The sequence below is a fragment of the Varroa destructor genome, unplaced genomic scaffold, assembly GCF_002443255.2.
Source record: "Varroa destructor unplaced genomic scaffold, Vdes_3.0 BEIS01000001.1, whole genome shotgun sequence".
NCBI classification, from domain to species: Eukaryota; Metazoa; Arthropoda; class Arachnida; order Mesostigmata; family Varroidae; genus Varroa; species Varroa destructor.
Window position 1 is genome coordinate 455313 of NW_019211454.1, and position 27489 is coordinate 482801.

The window sequence follows — 27489 nt, forward strand, 5'->3', positions numbered from 1 at the left end:
AAAATTTCTAAAAACATTAAACGCTCGACCGCAGTCCCGTGATAGCTTGGCGGGGGGTGTATTTATCTACAGATCAGTTGAGGTCTAGACTCGAATCCAGGCTTATACACACTTCGTTTCGTGCTGCGGCCCAGTCGTGCAATGAAACGACTATAGGACGTAAAAGCCGAAACATATAGCGTGGATGGGCGACTGCTTCGACAAGAACAATCGAAGTGCGCAGTGTACATCACGCAGCCAAAGAATATAATATGCCTTATACTTTGGAGGATTGAAGGAGCTCTGTTATCACAGATGACAACGTCCCGTTTAAACAGATACGTTGATCTTAATGTGCGTATCTCTAGTTTCTTCGGTCGTTCAGAAGTCCTCGATACCACAGATTCTGACGTCATTATAAAGGGACAGATATGCCTGATGGTTGTTAGCCAATTTCGGTATAACCTTAGAGCCGATTACGCCGATTAGATTTAAATGAACGGCAAAAACGTTTAATTTTTATCTGCTGCTTATAGCTAAATTAGCAAGTGTTTCACACAAAAGCAACCCCCCAAATCACCCATATCCGACATTTTAACCAGATACTCAGTTGTTAGAAAAATAGAATAGGAAACACGATACGCAGTCATGCAATGCCCATTTAGTTTATTCTTCTCACTGTTTCGTGTAATACTTACTTTGCTATAATTAGGTGCTTTGCCTAAGCTCGCACTTCGTAGAATCTAACCACGCCAGTCTATGAGATTTCCTACTCTCTTTCCGAATATCCGGGAAAGGGCGTTGACCCTCTCCATGTTGAGCGGCTTGCTTTCCCACTCACGTGTTCGTACGAACTTCACAGAGGCGGCCAATCTCGGAGAGGACAACGTACGAAGACGTCAGCATCTGATGCTTGGATTAGTAGCGTTTAATAGGAAGACAGGTGGAGAAAATGTGATACTTTATCAGTAGAAGCCTCTACATACACTTTAAGGGGCATAATTAAGCGTGATGGCCATAGTACGGTCGCTGCTTTTATATTAATCGATACAAAATACACTGAGATCCCAGGCTGCAAACAGTGACAATTAACATTGACAGTCTTATTGAATTTCACCGCAAGCAAGTGAAGTAATCAATTCAGAGGTCAAACATGTAAGTTACTGTTTGAGTAACTCTTCCTTCGTTTGCGCGTGTTATTAAAGTACTTCGGATTTAAAGCGGGACAGCAAGGAAGATATTACCTGAAGCGCCAAGTGTGACCGTAAATAGTTACAACCGGAACAACACAAACACATTGGTCGTCCGTAAAAATATAAAGGCGGTTATGCTGCAGCAGTATGACAATAATATTTCAAGAACAAAGTAAATAAAAAAATTGTATGCTACGAAGCAAACAGGCTGCCCTGATTCGAGCGTTAAAAAGTGATGTGATGCGTGTCGACCAATGCAAAAAGTGATCTACGTGAGCCATACTAAAAATATAACAAAAACAAAAATGAGTTTGTGGGATCCCGCCACCATTAAATGGATGGCAGTGATCAATAATCTAAAAGAAGTAAATGTCATCGATGAAAGTGGACGCACAGGCACCAGTAACAAATGCTAACAGAAGCCAAGGTAGGTTGGCAGATCTTGTGAGCCTCACAAGGCCCAGGGGAAGATCAAACGTAACTTCTCTGAATCTGATTTGCCCGTCCGATACTTTTTTGTCCTTAGCACTTTTCACATAAGCATTGAAATAACACATCATTGTTGAATCGCAATCGTCTTTTTGAGTTCATGTTTGCACCTCACACGTGACGTGACCGCCTCTTTTTTGGACAGAGGAGTGTCGGCAGCTATTACATATACGGCACGACGTTATAGACCACGATATATGAAATCATAAATCAATGGTCGCTTCTGTAATATAACTATGAAACAGCAGACAAATATCTATAAAAGAGTCATATATTAGGTTTGTGTGTTTATGCACATTCAGGTAATAAAGATGCGTCGTGATAATCAACAATCGGGCAAATATTTAATCAGTTGTGCTTGATCAACTTTTGTGCTAGTTCAATGTATCGAGCACAATTACTCGATGATTTTGACCCCTTCCAAGTTCAAGGTGTGCGTATCCTCTATGGCATGCTGTATCGACCGGAATCAATCGAGTAGACAGGCCAACGTCTGTAGAACGGCTTGGCCGACCAAATCTTATGTAATTCTATTTGTGTGAAATTTGCTTTTGAGGCGAAACGTCTTTACTTGAAATAAATTCAAAATTTAACAGCTGCTATATAATATGCAGGGAAGGAAATATATTGTGAGACAATATTTAAGCGGTTTCTATCGATTGGCATTTAGTTTGACTACGAAGTTCTGGCGCATCTGTTTGTAGTGTGGGATAAATAACAGAATGAATTAACGCCCACGTTTTTTTTTTAACAACTGTAGTATCCTAAGAGAAACTATTCACTACAAGGGTATTTCGTGTCGCTGCATGAGCGAAAAAGCTGTCGTTACTATAGTTAACTTTCCTATTTTACGCTGTCCGGGTACGACGATAGAAGCAATTAAAAAAAACTGCATCAGTACCTCATATGAATTCGCGTGATGTTATCCGAATTCAGCTTGGTTACATACTGTAACCTCTTGTACATCTGTAAACAACGCTATCTTTTTTGCAGTGTGCGCGTTTACCTCCGATCATGCGTCAGAGAACTTTGTCAGATCAGCAAGAAATTAAGGCGTGTCCGCTCGTTACGATGAAAATTGGGTTCGGGTGCTAATGGTGCAAAGCAGAACAATGTGCATATTAAGGCATCAAGCGGCCCTTATCGGGCCTTGATAAGAACAAGCGAGCCAATATTAATTCATCCCTGTAACAAAATGTCCAGGTGTGGCAATAGAAAAATAGTGGATTTCTTTTTAAATCTATGTGGGTATGGCCTTTAGTCGATGGGATAAACCTTCAGAACCCGCAATCGCCACTTTCATAATGTGCTATAAAATGTGAACTATTGCATTTTAAGAGAACTCACGACTTGGTGAGCTTAAATTGCTGCCACGGAATCAAGAACGTTATCAAATATCCCTAATAATGTCGGAACGCAGAAATCACATTCACAGATATCCTTATGTGTAGATAAATTTGTGCGGCTTTAGAAATGCATGCAATTAATAAGCCTTACTAGGCAAACACTATATGCCAGCAACTCTAACATTTTCAACGCAACAAAACGGTTTTTATTTAATCCGACCACTGGGTGTGGCCTTTGAAAAACTGTGGTTTTGAAACAAATGTTCGGTTAACCAAAAAAGTAAATAACCACACTTGTATATTTTCATTTTCCATTCAATGAACTTTCTTTTTTTATTTTTGTTATTAATCGGGTTTCAAGTTGCACCCCTTTCGCGATAAAAAATTAATTGACCTGACCTGACCTAACCTAACAAACTACTGACGTTGTAATATGGATGGATTGTTTATATGATTAATCTATCTGTTTGTTTGGCGAAAGACATCTGTGCGTCCTCGCAAGCTATTAGAATCTGGCATTTGTTGACAGTTCGAGTTTTTAAAGCAGTCATAAATTCAGAGGATATCGTGGTTAACGCTCTATGAAATCGACTTACCGACGAACCATAATAAGCATAAATAGCATAAAATAATAATACCATAATATAAGTTTGCAGTTAAACATACTAAAGTAATAAACGCTGCCAAAAATGCAAATTACAGGACAGACAGTGGATAGTTCTATATAAACAAATTATTCATGGTGCCCATTATTAAACTTGGTTAGTATGGGTTAGCTACTTTTTGAAAAAGCAAGCCTTATTTTTTTTCGAGTTTAGAGCGGTTTGAAGGCCCTGTGTTGTAAGCTAAGACGTACTAGGTCAGGACCACAGAGAAACTGTGATTAATATTAGAGCAAAGAATACCTTGGGTTATTTTCAAGGTCTGATATAACGATGGTAAAGGTATATTCCAATAAAAGAATATGTCCTTCCACCTTAATTTTCCAGTATTTTGTTTCACTTTATTTTTGGTTGATAACCAGTTTAGCGTTTTGTTATCTCCAGCAACTGTATCTTCTGACCGGAACGGCCTTGTTAGTAATTCACTACTATGGATGACGTTTCAAAGCAGTTATTACGGATACCATGAAAGTCTGTACCAGTAATAAAAGGGTAGGCAAGGTGGAGAATTCAAGCAATATTCGCTGCCTTATTACTATTATTTCGCTAGCTGGTTTACAGTTTTGTCTTGATATCCTGGTTATACATATGGAAGCGTTAGGATATTGCGGCATAATAACATCTCCACTTTTAATTTATAAAAATACGTACTATAACTCATAGTATGGTTACAGTACCCCATAAATTGTGGGTTCAGCTTCTCTTGTCCTATTTGCATTAGCACTATAGCCGCCCTTACCATCAGAATCGGGAAATCCTCTTGACATCCCAAAGAAACTTAATTTATTGACCATTATGTGCTATCATTTCATATAAACTTAATTTCGAAATTTTTGGATATTGGAGCTATGGTATATTTAAGAAACAACCCTTTTGTCGTTAACTTTCAGCATAAAAACTTTAAGGTCGAGGATTTTAGTTTTAATGTTTTGGGGTATCTTGTGTTCTGTGACAGTGAAAGGTTACCAGAAGACCCGGTCAAAATTGTTGCTGAGTTGGGTTCTACTTGCAGGAAAAATTTTATGCTGGTTTCTGCGACAAAAAAGAAAATATACATGCGTACTAAAGAACCACATATGCTCAGCGTAAAAAGCTTTGGCGACAGAAAACAGACAAGAAGTCGAAAATCAGACTATTATGCAAGAATGGGTAAAACTAAGAAACGAAACAACATGATTTAATTTTAACACTGCTTTGGTTTTCGTCTGTCAGAAGAAGTTGTTGATCGGATTAAAATAATATAAGCAAAACCTAAACTTTTTCTTAGCGGATATGGATTATAGCACATATTTAATCTATTTATGAATGGTTCTCTCTTGTCTGCTATGGGTTAGCGCATTCGTATAAATCTTAGACTATTTATTTGAAATGCACAGTTAATCTTCTAAGTAAATCCTAGCTGCATGTAAATCTACTATTTAACATCGATGACGCCGGGTTACATAAGCTCTCTAATGGCTATTAAATAAATCAAGAATTTTTTAAAGGCTAGATATACATAGTACGGATCATTGAGCGTCTTATAGCAACCAATATGTCCTCTACATGCCCGCTGACCGATCCACAGAGCCATAGAATCGTTTTTACAGATGTGAAATTTTAGGAACGGTATTGATTGTTGTTCATTAGGTAGAAACATAAATATATTGCTTAAAAATAATTTCGTTTAAAGCCGTATCTGCTAAAACTACCGCTGTTAATCAGGCTACTACTAAATGGCTACAACAGCTTTTGTACTTATTTACAACGGTGTTTTGTTTAGCGTTGGCGGATTAGTTGTATCGTCAAGTATTTCTTAAGAACCGTAAACATTAGTTTTTATAGAACCGTTAACTATATTCTATAAAAACGGGTGTTCAATAGGTTCTATTGTCTTGATCAGCTAGATTTTAGTTTGTGGGCAAACTAGGAAGTTAGATTATTATTTTAATATCATAAATGCAATTGAACATGTAGAATACCTACCTAAGAGAGAAACATCGTTGACCGACGTTTACGATCGCTAAAATTTAATAACAATAAACTTACGTATTGAAGTCTTTTATTTCTTCAGGCACGCCAAAATGGCACGTGACATATCAATTAATTTCTATTGAGTATTTAGCGCTCTACTTCCTTGCAAATTTTTGCTTTGCGTTTCATCAGATCATTACTTTTGTAGTGAGCTGTATAAAGAACGCCATGTATTTTCTTTTGATTAGTAAGTTTATAAAGATTCATATTGAAAACAGACTCACGCCATCCGAGATAGCAGTTGCATTTCGCTACGGTTAAAGAAGTTTGCCAAAATATTGTTATGCGAACCCCGGCTTGCCGACAAAATAGGCTTTGTTTAGATTTACACAGCATTTAAAGGTAATAGATCCACTCCCCGTTTCCTTTAAAGAAAAAAATCTTTATTTACACAGGTATGTGTACACAGTATGTGGACTAGGAAAAAGAAAATTAATTCAATGCAGACGATTTCGTTAGTATAGGATCGTCACCCTATTAATCACTGTATCCTAAAGAGATTGTATGAATGCAGTAGCTAGCTAAATCGGCGTCCTTAAAGCGGATAAGGCAAAATCATACTGTTGTGCCAACTGAAATATCGAGCAATGCTACTGTGACGAGTGATGAAAACTCAAGCTATATATATATATATATAATTAAAACGTTAGATACTATAGTAGATGATTTTTTGGGCATCAAAGGCATAGCGTGGAGCCTGACAGGATCAGTCGCGATTGACACGTTACAAACGATTAGAATAGATCTTCCCATATCGACCAATGGGTAGATTATTAACTAACAGTTGGAAGCTTGTGATGGCCCTAATTCGAATTTGGGCCTAGGCACTTCGCTTCGTTCCTAGAGTGTGTCGTGTGAAATAATTCCTGACCGCGTTACTCTAACGGTAAGTGTTGGATGTAAAACAAAAAAAAAAACGCCAAATTGTGGCTTCCAGGTGGTGCAACATTTAGATAGATTATGGCTTAAACTAACTATGAAAGATGTCAAAAGATATCTTCAGTACAAAATATTAACCGAGTGTGAGAAAACATATTTTTATTGATTGAAGAGACTCAGCCATAAGCCTCTTGTATACTGGTAATTTCTGGGCGATTTATTCACGTGTACTAAACAATTAAACCAAATTGAGCTAATAAAATTACGGCAAGAACTGAGAGTCACGATATTAAGCGTTGGTATATATATATATATATCTATATACAAGAATACACCACATTTAAAGTCGAGAGTATAGGTTGTTAATAAAATATAGTTGGTCTTATTTTTCTTGGCTTTCTTGGCCGGCCCTCGGCTATGATACCTTACGACTCTAAAATCTTTTTGGACACTACCACGGAAGCCGTAAGGTAAGCACAGTTGGTCTTCATATGTGTCTCTTTAGTACCATACTATTGTGTCTTTGCTGTGAAGAAAATGTTTGGCACAGATGTCACGATTCCAACATGTTACCTACATAAAACTGCTACGTGGTAGCAGGCTCACTATATCCTTAACCATTATTCGGCATTAGTAAATAGGGCTTTGAGCAAATGAGTGACAGACAGCTATAGGTAGACCAGATGATTTGAACCGCAAACAAACAATTTGCTCTCTAGTCAAACACCAGTACGTGACCCATAGATGTGAAAGATTTGCATCAAGACCATCTCAAGCCTGTCTTATCCCAAATAAAAAAAGAATCGACCTTTCTGCTGCAACGAAATATCATATGCCTTGACAGGTTCCTGCCCGTTCAAGCCACCATTCCACATTTTCTGTTTCGGAAAGATATCTTAAAGTGGATGCACGAAATGTATGGACTCTGCGTTGTTTTTTTGTTCGAAATATCTTCAATCTTGATCTTTTTACTAACTAAACATGCACAGCCAACTATAGGTGAGAAGCAAGTTAAACCGCAATAATGGTCATCTTAAAGATAATCATTTCAATCAAACATAATTAGTTTTGAGTGGACCAGATGCCCTAGAGGAACAAAAAGTGGACGCTTAAACTGCTAACCTGGCGAATTTTATCTGAATTAATTCGGCAAAAGATGCTGGGGAAACAGTCTTAGAGCGGAGCGGTTTGAACGGCAATGCTTCGTGTAGCCGTTAAAATTGTCTGAAGTGGCGAAAGTTTGTATTCTAAATAGTGCTAGCAGTAATTTGGGGACAAATTGTTCAAAATGGTCATTACCATCACTTGGAATATAGCAAAATTACAACTGTTACATATGACGGATTATATGTAATACACGTAATTGTGCTATTTTTTTGGACAGGAGTGCTTCTTCTATCCTCTAAGGCAAGAGCCTGAATTATATTCAATCGAGGAACTTACTTTGAACATTACTATTAACGCTATTTGAAGTATAATAATCTTTCTTTGTTTCAGACAGTAGTTATGGCTATATGAAGTGTTGCCAATTAATTCTGCAACTTTTTGTGCAATGCCTTTCGCAATTTGTCAAATTACCAGGTAAAATTTACTAAGTCAGCAGTTTATAGCGTTTACGCTTTAACTCGCTGCTCAGATGGAAACGCTTTAATCATTAGAAGAAGTCTTGAAAACTTTGGAAGTTTTGCTATATTTGTATTAGATCAAATCGTAGCTACACCTATTATACGGTCCACTTCACTAATCGATAAGGAAGTATACATACGTAGCTTAAAAGACATGTGGCCTTCATATGGAGATAGTTTTATTCATCAAGTGTTCTGGTAATATCAATTTGCGAGTGTCGCTGGCGCCGATCCATGGCAGTGTTTCTTTAAAAAAAAAAAACAACTGAGGATTGAATCGTCATTAAGTCTTTGCATTTGAAATCCAATACACCTACGCAAATTTAAACCGAGATGAACGTTGTTTACGGGGGTTCTCTATTATCGTTTACCGCCTCGAAATTTTAGGCGGATGGATTCAAAGGTGATTATAGATTGACGATCGTCGTTGTGGGACAAGTACAATCTGTAACAACTATCGATAGCATCAGATAAGTTCACCGTAAGATAAGACCGATAAGACTGGTACTAGGCGGCTGACAATGGAAGGTTAGAAAGTTAGCAAAAACCGTGGGAATCTGGAAAAAAAATTGTTCATCATATACTACCTAAAACTGTGAGCATGAAAGAGTTAACCGTATGTTAAGACAAAACACCATCTCAAACTTCAATAGTCACCACAGTGAAAATTCTCAAATTAGGGCCTGAGTCAGTTGACCGTTTACCGTATTCGTCAGGTCTAGCATTTAGGCATGTTTTTCTGCTTTTTAAGCTCACAGTTTTGCTCAGAGAACAGAGAGTTCCATCCGATAAGAAGGCCATCACATTCATAAATACGTGTTTTGCAGGCCAACATGCCAACTACTGCTGGGACGGATTAAAAAGGTAGAAGCATCATTGGAAAAGTGTATGGACTTACAACTAAGACTACGTTAAAAAATAAAACAGCATTCAACAAAAACAAAGTTATTTTTGCAATAAGCTAAAAACTTTTCGGACTGGCTATATATGTGTAGACAGCAAGATTGGTGAATATGTATCGTATGTGTCGCGGTGGCCAAAGACTTATTATTATTGGTGCCTTTTAGAAAAAGAAAATTTTAATATCCCGATATGTTTGATACACAGACTACAGATTCGACTGCGCAAGAGTTGATCGAAGTAAACTAAAATTTTTTCTTTTTTTTACCACTTATGGCGAGTACTATGCCAAGATATTCAAAGATTTTGTGGTGCTTACACGTTTATCTGTCCTATTATAGATATACGTGTGCCATGTCCTTCTTGGGACAACAGGGTTAGCCTTAATATTTTTAAGTGACTCGAGCTAGCAAAAATGACCCATAATTATACTACGTCCTCTCATAGTAAAAAGCTTCGTCAATCATCCTGACACTGATTGGCGAGCAGGCAGCGCACTTTAGAAAGTAACGTAGTTGGGCTCATTGCTTAATTAAAGTTATCACAAATGATGGTGTTTAAGCAAGTGTGGCTCTTAATGAGTGATTTTCTACAATTTGCAAGGACCCAATGGAAGCGTTTATTCAATTTTATTGGAAGTGTTTATTAAATTAAGGTGGTTCTTCTCTATTTTAGAAATCATGGATGTGATATCGCTGGTGTCATTCTTCGATGTTCGTACATAGGGTCCGCTCTTTACTAAATCACATCAAATCATGTGAAAGATGGATGTAGCATTCTTGGAAATTCCAACACCTGACTGATACTTCCTTATGGCCACTCCCAAGTAAGTGCTTGCTGTTCGTACTATTGATACCAGATGTTCGTTCGTTCGTTCGTTCGCAAAGAATCGACTACTTTCGATATACATTTGGATGGGAACTCCGAATTTAGTTCTTATAAGAGAAACAAATAATAATTAATAATAGAAAAATCCCAAAATATGCACCATCCTAAATATAAATATAATACTGAAACGCAAATGTAAAAAAAGCTGCGATTGAGTGGGTGTTTTCAACTAGGTTACAGCATGTCTTAATTACGTGAAATCGAGAAAAAATGAATGGACGTACAAGTACAACAGAGATGAAAAACTCAGCCATACATAAAATAAGGTAGGCTTAAATTCATTTTGACTAACTTGTCAGCTAATCAATTTCTGGGCCATATTGGGTGACATTTGTTAAGATCGAAGCACGGTCGTCTGCTCATTTGTCTGTTTTTTGTACTGTCTGAAATAACACTTAACGGCAGCACCGGACGTGAAAGTCTGTGATGTGCTTTTGCGATTCCTTATTATCGTTGTGTCAAAACAAAGCAAAGTATTCAGACCTTAAATCTTTGCAGTAAATTGTATGTACTTGATTACAAAGTTGACTTTTTTACCTCTGGCCGTTGTAAGCCTAAGTTACCCACCCTCGCTGTAAATATTTGTAAATGAATGCAATATATGTCTGACACATTGTAAATCCATTCGGTTTATTAATTTTTTGCACAGTTTTGCTTGGGGTTGCAAAATCTAAGCCATTTGAAAGGCTAAACAGATGTTAAAATTTTTTTTGCGACAGCAGCCATCACTTTCTTACAAACGCCAAATTCAAGTTATTAAAAAACCTGAACCGCAACGTATTTCGGCGGCAGAGCGCCAACCTTTGTTAATAAAAGACTTCAGCTGTATTTGCTCTCCCAGACTGCATATCACAGAAAAATATCTGTCCTTTTCCAGTCGCCGCCTGTAGCAGCGCAGGCAAACCCTAATTTATCAATCGCGTCTGTTGATGGCCTTGCCTTAGAAACGAATACTTTCCTTTGACTCAGTAAAAGTCGTACACTTAATATAAAAATGTCGCGATTACTTTACGGATCTTAAGTGACGCTTATAATAGCAATGATTATTCTTAGTATTTATATTTTAAAAAATTATCTTTAGTACGATAAGGTAAAGGAATACTGCATATGTTGGAATTTAGCTAATCAAATCCTAACATCCCATTTGAGTAATTTTACAAATTCTCTACTCTGTTGTCATAATATATTAATTTATTGTCAGTTCGACGTGACACTGATACGATCTTCAGGTAAAAATATATGCACTTAGTGCATACCACACGATTATATTATTCATTAGTGTTCAGCACACGATTTTGCACATATTGATGAAACATGTAAAAACAGATCTAGTTTATATATATGAACTTCTACAGAATCAATATAGTTCAGCATTAAGAACACAAGTTATTTGATATGTCAGTGACGTTATTTAGCAACTTATTCGTTAAAAAACACTATTGCATGCAGCGTGTTTACTGCTACCCTGTTTCAATTAGCCACAGCTGTCTTCCTTATACGCGCCATCACCAATATCTTCGCTTTTTTTTTGCCATAATATATCTTCGGCGCCCTTCTGGCACGACGGAAATCGGATAACTTCGTACCGTCGCTCACTGCATTTACCTAGTTACACTCTTTCGTTGATTACTCATTTCCGCACGCTAATAATGCTTCACCTTCGAGCTTACGCTTTGCTTCAGCGCCACCTATCACGTAGACGACGCCGTTGGTTGGTTGGTTGGTTTAAATTTTTTTCATGCCCAACGTTACTTATTATATATATATAATCAGTAACGTTGATATATATATATTATATCCTCGGAATCATCTAGTTTTAGGAACAGCATTACAAACTTGGGAGTATAGCCAGAGTGGATTCTGCTGAGAGTGGGGTTTTTCCTACAGACCTACGAAACGGTACGGCAACCATTCAAGCAATTACGAACCTTAATAATTTTACCTTACCTTGTCTTTGTTAATAGTCTACTTTCCCTTCTTTTCTGAGTGTTACTATCTAGTAATGATACTTTGTCAATGCTGAGATTTGACCCAACGTGGCAGAGTGTTTTTAGTTACAGTTACTATAGCAACACACTCGAAAGGACGCACATTAGACACCCACACCGCGCTGCCTTTGATAGTACAAAACCCTGCGGTTTTGGCAGGTCAGTTCTAAACCCTTTTAGTTCGGTAGCTTTTACGAGTTTTGTCGGACGTCGGTTTTGCCGTTGTTATCAAATTCTATATGAGCATGTTATTGGTCGCAAATTGAAATGTCTGTGCTAGCGGTTAGAGAATTCATCCTTAACCGTGTTCGATATGGCAGCTATCAATTATTTATTTTCTTAGCCGTTTACTAATACATATATTCATATTTAGTATACATACCGACAGGGATTAAAGAGAGCAAAGCGAAGTTTTTACATGATAAAAACGATCGCATTTTTTTATGTTTTTGATCAACAAATCGCGCATAAGGCGGATGTTCAGTTTCAAGATCATTTAAACCAGTCAATAAACAATTTTATGTCCAAAAAGTTCGTCACATATAGTCACGTGCTAAACCGCTTCCCGAAAGCTTAAATGCGATTCTGCGCCGCTCTTTCCAACAGTGTGTGTATATCTTCCTACATCTGAGAAACTAAATGTTGACTGGAACAAGATGAGTTCGCAGGCTCCCTCGTACTAATCGTACGCTTTTGTTTTCGTTCAAACTAACACACCACGGATTTTTTGGGTAATTTAGCACAAGGCATTTGTTTGCCAACACAAAATATGAGGCAAATTTTTTTATTCGATATTTAGTTTAAAAAAGGGTATTCTTAAAGAAGGTATAATATACGTATCTCTTACGTGGACTTCTTAAATGAATAATTCTAGACGCTCAATTGACAGGGCGGATATAAAAATGTTGTTTTCAATTTGTTTCCTTATACTTTTGGCAATAGGTAAGCGATAAGCGACGTCCTGTGCAACACTGTTTGATGCATTTGTCACATGGGTCACGAAAAGTAAGCAGGAATAAAAGGTGGATATTACTAAGCTTTCAACAGCCAGTTAAGAAGAACAACGTCATTATTTCTTTCTCTATCCAAAGGATAGGAAATTCGAAGAGTTTAACAAATAAATGACTGAGGAGGTGGAATATAGCATTAGAAAGGTAACAGAAGATTTTCCCCTTTTTGATCAGACTTAGGGATGACGACTTCAGTCTAAACATGACGGCTACCTTACTGTTAAGTAACCTCTTGAAGAAATGGCTACTTTGTTCAAGTCTTCTTAGCTGTAATTCTACTGCAGTTTGTAGCACCAATGCGGTCAACTAATTTCTTATACAATAGTGCTTTACGATTTTTGTTTTTATCTAATTTATTTATTTGTATTTAACTACCATCACTAAGCAACTATCTATTTCCGTGAACAATAGGACATGACAATAGGAATGCGATGTTAACAGATTGTACTATAAAACATTTTCCCGCACGTAACGTTACGTGCGGGAAAATGTTTTATACGAAAAAGAGCAACGAAAGAAAAAATTTAGTATTGTTTTTACGACGATGCAGCACAAGACAGTAATTTTTTTCGGAGATGCTACAGAATTTTTCTTTAGCAGCACAAAGTATGCGTGAAAAATTTTGCTTACAAAATTTCTTAGACGTATTTATCTTACATCAAATGTGCGAAATAAGAAAGTAAAACGTTCACATTTTAGGCAATCACAAAAGAGGAAAATTCTTTTCTATGCCATGTCGTGCCCTTCGGGCACGTCGACGATCCATGAAGCCTATTTGTTCTTTTTAGTAGAAAAGGGCGCAGAACACCGTCAACGAAAAATTTCACAGCGGCATTGTTATCAAGACTGTGGTGAGTAAGCGCATGAAGTTAAGTTGTAAACATCTTACCTCACGCCAACACAGGCCAGCAGTGGCCAATACCAGGCAGTAGTATGCCCGTCACCGAGCCGCTGTCTCCAACAATCTAATAAAGGTTAGCTGTATTTGAAAAGTTAATTTCGAAGTATCGGTAAAACTCAATTCGAGCATTTTTCATCCATTGAACTCTTTTAGTGTACATGACGTGCATCGTATTTTATCTAGCCTCTTACTGAGCTAGTAATCATGATATTATTTTTCCTAAGAAATATAATCAGATGCATAAAATGGACACACATGGACAACGCGACAACGAGCAGAACTATCAAATTAAGTAGATCACAGACTAACAAGAAGATATACAATTCGGTAGAACCTAAAAGTCAGATATCCGGAATATTGACTGAGCACTGGTTCTATCGAATCAAGTGACGAAAGGCGCAAGTAAACATATAGAACCGCTCACACTTTAGGATACGAGTCCTGAAAGCTATATTTGTTAAGCTAATGTCATATAACATACATTAAACAAGGATTCTATTGAACCCTTGAATGTTTGAGGCACTACCTACCAGTTTGACTTATCGTACTTCTCGATGCAACTATCTGTGAAAATTGCTTCAATAACTGCAACACTATTCGAGCTCGACACCTCTTTAGCAATTCAATGTTTAGTGGTGAACTAAGGATTTGCTAAAATACGTGACCTTTACGTGTCAACGTCAATTAAATGGCACTTTTTTTTATATTGCTATTATATATATTATTTATATATATATATATATATAATAGCAATACTTATAGGTATTGCTTTATGTTTAGGAAAAAGATTGTATGTTCAACAAGTCGGATCCCTTTTTTGCCTCCTTCTCCTTTCCAGCAACCTCGTTGTCTGACCCAGAACTACCGATAGCAATGAAAGTCCAGAGTGAAACCTTCTTATTAAGGAGCTCGTCATAAAAAAACAGATATTTTTAAAATGATCCAACAATGGCCGCAACTTTTGCTAAAAAAATGGTGATAGGGTAACGGCGATATCTGTGCATTCAGTGCAGTCTAAAATGGTTTCTACTGGATATATAGATATATCCCTAGACGTAGACATTACGAAGCACTAAACTTCACAAAGTTCCATTTTGACAACTTTCTTTGTTCAGTGTCATGCAATTAATGCCGGTTCAAAGACGTAGTCCTTAGGCAGTCGTTTTATAAAGTATTTTTTACAAATATTATGTAATTCCGGGCTAATCTTCAGTTCTACATTTATGTAGATGTGTTTTCGATATTGCTTCGGTTTGTTGAACGTATCAACAAGCCTATAGAGCGGTGGAGTGACTGTATAGGCAGGCTTTGCAAACGTAATCCGTAACAACGTGGAGTCAGCCAAGGCTAGTATATGAGATCCACCGTCATAACGGTAGAATTTCAAATACACAGTCCTTAAGTTAAGAGCCTTGTGTAATCCACAGCTATAAAAATATAGCTAAAACGTTCTCCAGTTTTACTCGAGCTGGTATGCGTGGAGCCTTTAATAGCTGCTGGCTCGTTTACAATAATTGTCCTAGAATTGCCAGTTGTTTTATCTGAATACTCATAAGCTGATTCGCTAATTTCATATCGAAGGGTAAATGATGTACCTATACAGTAGGCCTACCATTTTATCCTTCAATTGCTACTCTGGAACTAATAGATGATGGATGTCTTGTTCAAATGAGGGCATTACAACGGACACAGAAAATGGTTAACCATTTGTTGCCGGCGAATAGACTGTTATATTTCATTCTCATCTGTGTGCATTAGTCAAAACTGACTAGTTACAGGGCATCGTTGAAGATGTACAACTTTAAGGTCGAGCCGCACATGCTTATTTAGAATTATTTATAGAATTTATTATAGATAAATTTGCCTAAATGATTCGTAATTGATGAAACATGAATTATTTCAGGCCATTTTTTAAAGTGTACTTTTTTGCGGAGGGCAGTTTCTTCCCCTATATGAGGACGTGGTGCTACCCTAATCCTAATGCTAAATATATTTGTTACAGCTCATTTACAGCTGGTGGCATTCCTTTGCCTTTCCTATGTTATTATGTATTTCTTCATGTTTGCTCTTTTTAGATGTTTTTCTTCTTTCGCAAGGATCTCTTATCTTTTACAAATATCTGTTAGAAAGTTGTGAAATCTATCATAACAGACATTCCTGCAATCAAACCAGCCTGGGTCGTGGGCTAAGTTTGCAGTTGTGGATTTGCTATTATGGTCCAAAAAATGCCATAGTTACCTAATGTATCCTTTTTGGCAAGAAAAGACGCAACATAAATGACACTTTCGAGGCAAAATGCAGACCTTATAATTCGCAAAAAGACGATGACCCTTGGAATACATTTAAGACATATAATACATTCGAAAGCGAAAACAGACAGCTAACCGCTGCTGCTAACCTTTCAATCGCCTGGTATATCTAATTTGCTAACTGAACATCATTTTTTATGGAGCACTGTGAAAAAATTTGATGAGACCACAATTGCAGAGAAACGTCTTGCGCAGCGCACACTAAACCCAATGAAGGCAACTAAACACAATGAAGGCTGCAGACTAACGTGCACGGGAGGTAAGACCCTGAAGTAATGTCAGACAACGATTTTCCTCTCCTTTTCCCATAGAAGGATAGTATGGAGGAGTTGCGATTTTTGTGCGTGAAATTTCGACGCTATAAATACTTCAGCCGTGAAACCGAGTGTACACAATAATGTATTGCTTTTTTTTATGTTAAAAAATCGACACGGGTGCGATGGAATAATAAAAAGTAAGTATTGTACCACTTTAAGTGTCCGGTATTACAGCAATTTTTACTCACTTGATTTTAGTTATTTCTCGGCTATTGTTTAAGACTTTACTCTTAGTAAGTTATTAATGGCATATAGCTGGTGGGCTTTTGTTGAAAAAGGCAAAGATTGCTTTGGCGTGTCAATCACGTAAGTCAGTCGCTATGTTCAGTAAATATTCTGCCTGAGATCTACATAAGATTCAGTTCATTCACACAAATGTCCTTCTAAGGATACAAGAGTAATCTGTTCTTTCTAATTATTTCATTTTTTTCCTTGAATGATCGAGCCATTCTATGGTCAGCACCTATTCAAAATGGAATAATTCTTTCGGTTATGAGCTTCTATGGAGAGGTTTATTTTCGTGACATCTGAACAAACGTGGGGAACCAATGCTTTGAAATTCCCCATTTACGCAGCAATTCGCAACTCTTCGTGGAAGCTGTAAAAAATATAGCAAAATGTACGACATTCAAATTTTATTAACTCAAACTGAGTTATTTGTGTATTTGAAAAAAAATACTTTTAAATATAATCAGCTTTTATTAGTTTATATATTGAACGTAGATGAACGTAAAAATTGTGCGTAAAAGATAAACCGATTTGTTTGGATCTAAGAAGTTAAAAAAACGCCCTATTTTTTTCGGTTACAAGCACACCTGCGACATGCTCTTGCTTGTTTATCTGCTATTCACAGACAAAATTTCCGGTGACGGTGACATTGTAACATACTTGCTTATAAGGCTTTTTTTTTTCTTTTTTAAAGTATTTGAGTAATTTTTAGTTACAGTAACCAGATGCCTTTAAAACCACCTGTTTCATATAAGATGATTCACATCAGGTCTACATTGGCGTCACTTCAAAACTGAAATTGGGCTGTAGTAGACAAGTAAAATTTGCCTGAAATGTCTTTATTCAAATTTAAGCTAGAGCACTATGAAAATGAGTGAAATTTCTGCGAGAAGTCACTTTATTTTTTAATTTTATGACGATGGTGACACGAACGATGCCAAGGCCGATAAAAGATATATGTTGTATATGCTTCAGATGCCTTAACGGAGAAAATTAGCTAAAGATGGTTATGTCATCTTCATTTTGGAAATTTCGATGCGAAGTATATTTGTTGTTGTCGTCGTCGTCGTCTGCTAATGACGGAAAAATGTTGATCCAATTATTGTAAAACTGACACAAGTCGCCATGGTGACGCGAAACACGTAAAGGTCCACTACCAGATACGTTTAGACGATTTGCAGAAAGATGATTATAAGAAAAAGAGCAGTACGAATGGGCATAAAAGATCTGCATAATCGTATTTTCATTTGTAAAACTTTACAGAAAGTCAATGAAATCGAGACATCCCTAAAGAGGTTGATCACGAGTGATAAAACGCACCACATATGACAATAATGTGTTCCGTAAGTTATGACGAAACTATGTCGAAAGCAATAGTATGCTTTTTGTGGGAATACACAGAAATCGTGCATAATGAGTTACTCTCAACAGCTAACCAGGCTAGTATTAGCCATTAAGTAAAAATCGACCAGAACAGAAAAGACGTGGTCTTCTACCATGACAATACCGTACCGTATACATTTTTAGCTATTCGGCAAAGGTTGAAAGAACTTGGATGGAAAATATTAATGCACCTGCCGTACAGCCTGAATCTTATACCATCAGACTATATAATCCGTCTCGGTCTTTGTAGAATGGTGGTAATTTAGTTCGGAATTTAAATGAGAGGGATGCAAAAATCGCTTGCTACGATTTTTCGCCAGGAAGCCGCAGGCGTTGTACAGTGACGGAACTGTAGTGTAACCAGAAAAATGGCTAAAAGTTGTCGACCAAAATAAGGCGTATATAATGTATTAATGTTATTTTCAAATATAAAAAGGTTTGTTTCCTAGTTTCCCTGAATCACTCGGCCTGGAGGACCGTGATCAGGTTCTCCTTCTTTAGAGATAAGCTTGAGCTCAAGCAAGAGTTCTCAGTGTGCTGCCTTTCTGTTGAACCCAGCCTTTCAAGATCGTCTTTTTTTTTTCGCATAGAATTTGAACCTTCTGTCTTTCTTTGGCCTTTCTTTCTTAATTTAGGTTTCTTTTGTTTTTGGAATTACATATACAAGGACCGAAATTCTTTCTATCAACGATCAATGCCTGATTCCAATATTGGCTTGAACGTCGCATGCCTGATATAACAGTTTCCAGTAGACAAACGTATATATTGCAATGTAGGAAATTGTAGGAAAAGCCCATCCCACTCTGGTGGAATAACCCTGAAAAATGCCATACCTCGTAAGCGATTATGTTAGGTAATATGTGAATCCTGTGTTGGATCGGTCAACTAATTTTTTCAATACTGGAGATTATATTTCTGATGCCTCAGGGGCATGTCTTAGGATTTTAAGCATAGCAGGCACGTAAGATATCTTTCCCCAGGGTCTCCTTAGTTTCCAGAAGGCTTTATGCTTTGCTTCGCTTTAAGATTTTATGATATTAAGCTCAGTGGCACAAACATAGTCTGGCTATTAACCATCCAGTAGATTTATGATCTCTAACGCTGAAACCAGGGCGTCTCTGCACCCCGCGAAGAAATGTTTTTGTCAAAGAACAATTAGAATATGGTCTAATACAGATTCTTGCCTTTAAGAAACCAATGGAATTTACTACGGATATAAGAAATGTTGTGTTCTTTTTTATGTTAGGCATAATTCTAGCAATTCCAGGAGTAATATTGATTATTTTTGCGGTAACGGTTCTTAGGCCAGCTTGCATAACTTAGTCAAAATGGATGCCGGGATATTTTTCTTGCTTTACCATTACTGTTAATTTTGCTGGGATTGTAAGTTCAATCTTGGAATATTTCTTTTTCCAAATCAGCAGAACTGATTCTGACTGGGAAAAGTTTATTACATATAAGGCACGTGAGATAGTCGAGGTTTGGAATCGTACGTAAATACATGTAGCCAGCCGTCTAGAGCAATACTTAAGATCAAAACCGGACGTGAGATCAGGTACTTTCAGGCCTAACTTCAGAGCATTCAAACATGTGTTTCGTATTTTTCAAGAGCTTTTAACTGAGTAGCTTTCTTCCGTCAGCTTATTTGGCGAACGAATATGGGGTTCCGAAGAACGTGCATTATGGTGGCAGTTGTGGTGAAATTAAGTACAAGTGGTATCAACGTTACAGATATGACTTTCGGATACTCAACGTTGAATGCAAGAGTCATACCGAGAGCTTCGCGATATACGAAAGAACCTTGAAGACAGCGTTAATTTTCGGCGACTTGTCACAGCTGTTACGAACAGAAACAACTCATGCTGAAGTATCGCCGAATCACCCTTAATGATTGTGCTCTATTGTGAGGAAAAGCAGATCCGTTAACAAGTGCCTGAGAAGATTCTTGACACACAAAAGAGTAGCCGAATTTTCTGCAGCGCTTCGTTGAGACGTGGGTATAAGGATACGACATGGAAAACAATTGTCTGGGTATTGCTTCAAAGCCCAGACCGAAGGAAACTGCGTGATCTAAGTCAGATTCCAAGCGCCTTCTCATTGTTTACATCGACAATCGAGAGTGAATTCTGTATTCATGTCGGATGGTTCTGCTGTAATTAAGGACCTTATTAAGAGGATTGAGTGTTTCTGTTCGTCAAAATGAGCTTGGAGGAAACGATGTGGGTTCTTTATCAAAATAGTGCACAGGCTCGTGCGTTGCTACTTCTATTTTGTTTGTGCGAAGAAAAAACCCAATGCTTGTGTTACTGCAGCCCGATATTTTCCAAATATAATCCGCTGAGACCTCTTTTGTTTTCGAAGGCTCAAAAGTAACTAAAAAGAGCACGTTTTCCGATGTTCAAAGGAGCCAATGCGGAAACGAGAGCAGAGCTGAGTTTTTTTTTGATTTTTGCAATCATGTTTGGAAACTATTTAAGTGATTGACACACGGGCATTAAGTCCAGCGAAGGTTATTGCTAAGAGAAGACCTTGAAGGACGATTGGACAATTTAAATATGTACTCATCATTCAGAGCTGAATTTTAGAGTGTATAATACACTAGAATTAGATTTTTCTGTCGCAAACTAGTCTTTCTGTCTGAAATCACAAGAACTATCGCTTCTGTAGTACAAATGATGTGGCTGTTTGTATTTACGCTCGCAGTATTCGTAAGGATTCGTTACAACCTCTGTCGTTTTGAAAGACAATGCCTTTAGCCTTTGGGACTAAAGAAGGCTTATTCTTTCCTCTATTGAAGTAAATTCCAACAACTAATCAAAAGGGTAGACTGAATCGCAACCTTGACTTACGACAGCCAATGGGCGAAAGGGAAGAATCGTTTTTGGAAACATTTCTTTTTAGCTACCTGGGCGAAATAAATCAGATGTATTATTTTTGCTCTCGCAAGCATTATCTACTGTGTACGTACATGATAGATCAAACGAAGCACGTCAATGTTCTGTATAAGTGGCAAATCGAACACTTCCGTTCAGAATCTTACCACATCACAGATTTATAACTAGAGTTATTATTCATAAATCAGATAAATATAATAAATAATAAAAATTAGATAAATCAACCGTAGGAATGATCCAATTAAAAGAGTTAGAAACGCTGCATCTGTTTGAGTCGTATCACATTTAAAGGTCCCAGTCCAGCAGACCTGTCAAAATCGACTTGAGTGTCTCGTGTGCACATGTGTGCTTCAACTCCAGACGAGCCAGTTTGAATAATGTATAGTTATTATAATTCTCAATAGCTGAAACGCGAATATATGTACTATGCGACAGAACGTGATCCGGACGACGACAGCTACGTGTTTACTTCAATTGTAGTACGTAATGTGATCATAGAACGTGTTTGTAAAAGACCTGAAGAGTATATTAGAAAGCTCTGAAAGCCTCTAATACTGGTGGTACTCAAAAATGGCAGTATCCAAGGCAGCTGCTATGGCTAGCATTTTGCAAGGAATACAACTCTTATCTTTAGTAAAATGGAATACTAACAATTGAGCTATAGTACGTCGAAGGAACGCGACTGAATAAAGAGAGAGAGGGAGAATCCTCCATTTGTGTTTACTGCTAGCTTTCAAAACGTAAGTAAATATAAACATTTTTTAGTTTTCCTTATTAAACGTGTTTTCAGGTAAGAGGAATCATTAGCGGAGAGGCCAAACCGCTTTTACGTATCATACGCTGCCTAATATTATTGTAAAATTAATTTATTATTAATTTATGCAATATATATGATAACACACTTTTATTTAAGGGTCTTGTCGCAATGGTGCACGTGCTCATATAGCCAGCGTGCTTTTTCGTGCACGCAAGAGACTGTATGAGGGTGTGCCATTCTCACATCATTTTGCGCAATAGATATTGGTAAAATGTTGCCGTAAGATCCGGTAGTTTCGTGTCGAAAATTGCTGTTTTCAAGCTTAGAAAATACCTATTGGTACGCTCAAGCGTGTGCTCATCAGTGACGTTGAATTCAATGTGAGCTAGTAGGATTTCTACTTCTGTCTTCTTACACTGAAATGGTAACCTAGGGCATTTTCTGTACGCACCCCTAATGGTGTTAAGCCTTTCAGTTTTCTTGACTATACCTTCAATATATGGGTCTTTTAGAACAAAAGATTTACTTATAGTGATGCATTGCGCAAGGACTTATATTGCACCTTGTGTACTTTGGGGTAACTGTCGTGTCGTGACGGATAATTCTTATTGTTTACAAATTGAGTTGGCCAACGGAATCTACATCTGCTATCGGTCCGCTTTAAGGACTCGTCTATTTATTGTGGTATTTGGCAATAACAACCTATCATCGCGTTCGTCAACTTTTGTTTATCGTCTGTATACATTTTTACAAATACCGATTGGATTATTAAAATTGTATACAAAACATACGTGCAAAGCGGGGCTGAAAATTGTACCTAGAAGACAATGGAAAACGGCTTTGACGGTGTTTGGTTAGTTCCCATTAACTCTAATACAGGAAGTCCGGTTGCTAAAAGTATGCTAAATATTTATGCCTTTGTACGATCCACTGCTGTTAACGTTCCGTGAAGCCGCCCAGTAGAGCTTAATGCGTCTCTTAAAGTTAGTTTCTTACAAACACGTCGCTTTTGAGTATTCCGATCACCTTAATAGTTTCCCCCTGTAAATACGCGATCTTATGCTACTTACATTTTTTAGTGTTATATGTGGCTGAGATGTATGTTTTCTCATCTGTGAGCGTGTTGAAAGGGACATATTGATCAACTCGCTGGTAAATCAATGACCTCAAGTTTTCGTACATCCCAATAATATAACGTATAATATCGCAATACGACCCATCTGGTTTCATAAAATGTTTTCAACTGCATTAAGTAATTCGTTGTGAAAGCGATGAAAAAGTTTTGGGAAGTCAATAGATTTTTAGTTTAATTTTGGTTGGTAAGTACGATTTATATATTACCCAAATGTTTGTTTTTAAGCGTCAGTCGTCGTTCAGTTGTTACAGCTTCGACAAAAGCTGCAGCAATCGTAAGTTGCAGTTTGATACTTTAGTCCCAGCTAAAGCATAGGTACTGCCCGACTTAGGGTTATCTTAATTAGAAGCTTAGTTTTATTAATGCAAATGCTTTCAACAGGCTATGTCCATTAAGTACAAATAAAACTATACCATTGTCTAGCCTAGCATTGACCCGATAAAGATTTAGTACTGGCTTTGTAAGTTAGCATCCAGCTCGGTATTAGCAACCTTGTATTGAGTGGAGGGAACAATAGTTGAAGAGTGGAACACAAAGAACAGTAAACTACTTAACAATGGGAAAACAAATCACATCTTGGTGATTTCTTAGTTACTAATATTTACTAATAATACGATGTACTGTCTTTCGCTGGTAAGATCTGCAACACGCTTTAAGCTATGTGAAAACACTTAGAAGCAAGTAAAGGTAATAATGGTAATGCGGTTGGAAATTTGAACATTTCCACAAAATAAGTTATAATTTTATGCGATAAAGAGTGTGCTTTCTCGAGCAGAAGATCGACTTAACGTGGCGCATCTTGAAATTCTCTATTTTAGAGCGATGTATAAGATTAAGTTGTCTTTAGTGCTCAGTGCTATAGGGATATTTATATAAATAAAGGTGTCAACAAAAACTAAGTAATACATATCTACCAGTGGGCCACTTTCTATTTGTTAAGAGATTACATACGCGATCATCGTTTTATCCTCTAGAGAACAGGGAAGCGTGGATTCCACCATATTGGTGCTTATAATAATGGCAGCGGTTGCTTTATCTAAGACGTCCATGTTGTCCGGTTGGTGCTGCGGTAATAATAGCGTGGTTGCCTTCTAGTTCCTCCTAAACTCCTTGACCTTCTAAAACTAAAAGGTTCGAAACCAGGGCGTAGGCATATCTTGCTTCGTGCTAGAAGTCATCCATCTGAAGGAACGCTAAACAACATTACGTGGATCTTGAAACATTTAGAACCTTTATGTTGTGTAGCATGCGCAACCTATGTAAGTTCTGACTTTTGTATGGTGTCAATATTATTACAGAAAACCTTATTTTCTGATGAGCATACTCAAAAGCCCGCAAATTGAGATTTTTCTAGGTAGCCTTACGTCTCATGTCGGACTATCTGTTCAATTTAAAAGATATACATTGGTTCAATAGTGTCCCTCTGGTTTAAGACTGACGCCCGGTGTCGCTGTTAGACATTCCATCCATTCAGATTCTCTAGTCTGATTGTCTACGGCCGGAAGGTGTGTCTATGGCCGGGTTCAAACCCGGATCACAACGTGTCCTTAAGATTAGTAGGCAAAAGACCTAATCCCCACTTGCGAAGTGTCTAAAGACTATATAACTAGATTAATCATACACAACGACGTCGAACCATTATTGAGTAAACGACATTTGGTTCCTATTCAAGTTAGATAGGCTCGAGTTTTTATTCAATGTTCGCACAACAGGTGTTCTCTTGAAGAACCCGTACTAGAATTTCCTGAAAAGCTATTCCTATTTAAATAATTTCGAACCTTAACCGTCGCTTCGAAGCCATGCTTCTTTGAGATTTGGAAAGATTTTTGGTTGGATTGCTTTTGTCATGGTCAAGCTATTAAATTGTCCTTTCAACACTTAACACAAAAGTTTTGTCGACTTGAGGTTTTTGGATACGGATTCGTAGCATTCGATGGTGTAGACATGTGCCTTGGGAATCCATTCTACCAAAATGAATAGCAATAACTTGACTGATTATATCCTTGGCGGTAGTGACAAGCGCCTTAGTGGGGATGCGTAAACAGTTAAATTTCAATATCAGAAAAGGTATATAGATGCATTTGAACTATTTCGCGTTATATGGGTTATAAAAATCTTGCTGAGTTCATAGAATGGATTCGACAAATCTGCCAGGGGTCTAAATAACGGTACAAATGGGCCGTAGCGTGTCTCGAGTTCGATTGATTGAGGTGGGCGCTGAAGTCCCCTGCAATAACCACAGGGAAGGCAAAATAACAAAACAGCGTTTCCGGTCCACTAACTAGCTTCTTTAATTGTACGCACGTTGATCTTGAATCAGTCGACTGAGCAAAGGCTGCTATGAGACTTAGTCACTGGTCCACAAAAGGAAATGACATTGTTCCTCACTGGAGTAAGATTTCCTATTTTATAATTGTAGAATACGGGGGCGTCTTTTCTAGGATGGCCTGATTCATTTTTTTCCAGAGTAGAATAGTGTATAAAATAGAAACGTGGTAAATTAAAAAGGCTAGTTTTCTAAATCTCGGTTAGTACGAGTAGTTCTATATTCTCTAGGGCTTCTAAGGAGAAGAACGAGAGGGTTGCAGCCTCCTCATAGTTTGTACAATTTTTAGCGTCTCCTAAAAGTTCAACCGCGCTACAAGCTCCGTAATAGTCTTTGCAAGCGTCTGCGGCGATTCAAGGTGTCGCGTACTGGAGCCGGCCGCTCAATCGACAATGCAGCTCGAACCTGCTTCACCAAACTGTCAACTGCTGGGCACGGTCTAATTGTTCGACTTGGTCCTACCTTTCCTAGCAAGCGTTTCTTAACGGTAGCTTGGTGCGGTGGGGATTGATCCTTTTAAAAATGACTTGGCTAATAGAACGTTCGGCTTTGACAGTCCGATTAAGTTTGTTATCCAAACCCCATTGATGAACGCTACATGAACATCTTCTGATCCCTGCGTTTCTCGACTATAAGATTTTTACATCTAAAGAAAGCCTTATCCTTCTAGCAATAGCAATCCGGCTATTTTACTTTTGTAACTGAACTGTCCGTTTCCGACGACGGGACGCGATGTTCTATAGAACGAAGGAACCGAAAATAGTGCATTGCAATAATCATTTGCCGTTTTGTAGTCCTGGTTGAAGAAGGAATAGAGGGAGAGCACATGAAGTTTGAATTTCGTTTGCAAGCTGATTTGCGTCTCGGAAAAACTCTCAACGTTGTGGGCATATCCGTGCAAATACCCCAGCTGGTCCACGGGTATTGTCAACATACTTCACTCACTGGTGCCGCATGAATAATCATTAATGTTTTCTTAAGAAGCGTCTCTATCAGCGCGGGATCCACCGCTAGCGCTGTTCTTCGTAGCGGAGAATAACTTGGGCTGTCCTTTGAAAACGTTTCGTACTCTATTTTCGGGCACCATCACTGCTACACACTTCTGTTTCACTTGACAATTTGGCACCTGCTTTTCGAACTCCATGACTGAATGAAATAGGAATTTCACGAGGCTCATATGTTCAAACATGCCATGAGGTGTTCCGTGGACCAGTCTGATGTGGGCATTGAGTACACCTTACGGCGTCGTTTGCCTGCTGGGTTGATGGTTATATCGCTAGTCCTGCAGGTGACATCTTTCTACCTGCAGGTAAACGTTTCGTTAAAATTCACGCTGCCTAGTTGTGACTGTTGTGATAGGGAATGCGCTTGTTTTCGAACGCTGATAAAGACTGCGATGAATGTAGACTGTGTATAGTCTGTAGCTGTTGATATTTTTGACTCCAGTGAAGCATCTGCACAGCCGGCTCGCGTTTGTTGTAGGTTCTGTTGCAGGCATCGACGTGAGTTCCGCTATCCCGATGTGTAAAGGGCACCTGGAATGATATAAATGCGTGTCCGGGCGTGTTTATTTGATATGACATAAATTTCAGCAAACCAAAAAGGGAATGTGTAGTCGCTCTAGCGGGGTCGATCATTCTCGACAGAAAAGTCGTTCGTTCATAACCCCTTATAAATTCGGAATTTGCACGGAATGAAGACGGCTAGCATAGCCCAATAGGACTCCCTAGGCCAGGAAACACACCCCACGCAGCAAAGCTGATAACTAGCGGAATATATATATTTGATACTGAAAAAAATTATTACGTTACTACAAGCGCTACGAGATCAACCGCAATGTTATACTTAGGTTTTCAAACTGCATATTAATGCCACAGATGTACATTTACGGTAATATCGCTATAGACGGTATTACCGTCTATGGCGATATTACCATAAATGCGAAGCAATGATCTAAAGGATTGTAAGCATCGCACACTGTTCGGATTCAAGTTAGCTAGTGTGCGAATATCTTAGCGGTTCTTCACTGCAGGCCGCACGTTTGAAACCACGACTCTTGTGCCTCGTACCTTTTGATGACATGTGGTGGTAATTTGTATGTGACTGAATATGTTTTATACTACAATTCGATAGGATTCGAATAGGAAATAGGACCGAACTTTTACTAGCTCAAGCTGAAGCTGGGTATAAGATAGGCGAGCATCGCTCTACTGGATAGTCTCTGAGTCCAGCAAGATCACTCGTGTTATACTACTACTCTGGCAATA

The 27489-nt window shown here is 37.9% G+C and overlaps 1 protein-coding gene across 23 annotated transcripts in view; it reads left to right on the forward strand.

The window, feature by feature from the left end:
• The first annotated feature begins 835 nt into the window (after positions 1-835).
• LOC111242977 (RYamide receptor-like) overlaps positions 836-27489 on the forward strand; it is a 138966-nt gene continuing 112312 nt past the window's right edge. For 18 of the 23 annotated variants that reach the window (XR_015319784.1, XR_015319783.1, XR_015319785.1 and 15 more), the window contains exons 1-2: positions 836-1599; positions 9762-9912. The gene's annotated coding sequence lies outside the window, so the exon portion shown is untranslated. Of the gene's footprint in view, positions 1600-9761; positions 9913-12904; positions 12985-13461; positions 13947-27489 lie in introns of those variants that run through there. The other 5 variants (XM_086978358.1, XM_086978367.1, XM_086978357.1 and 2 more) reach the window with 4 other exon arrangements.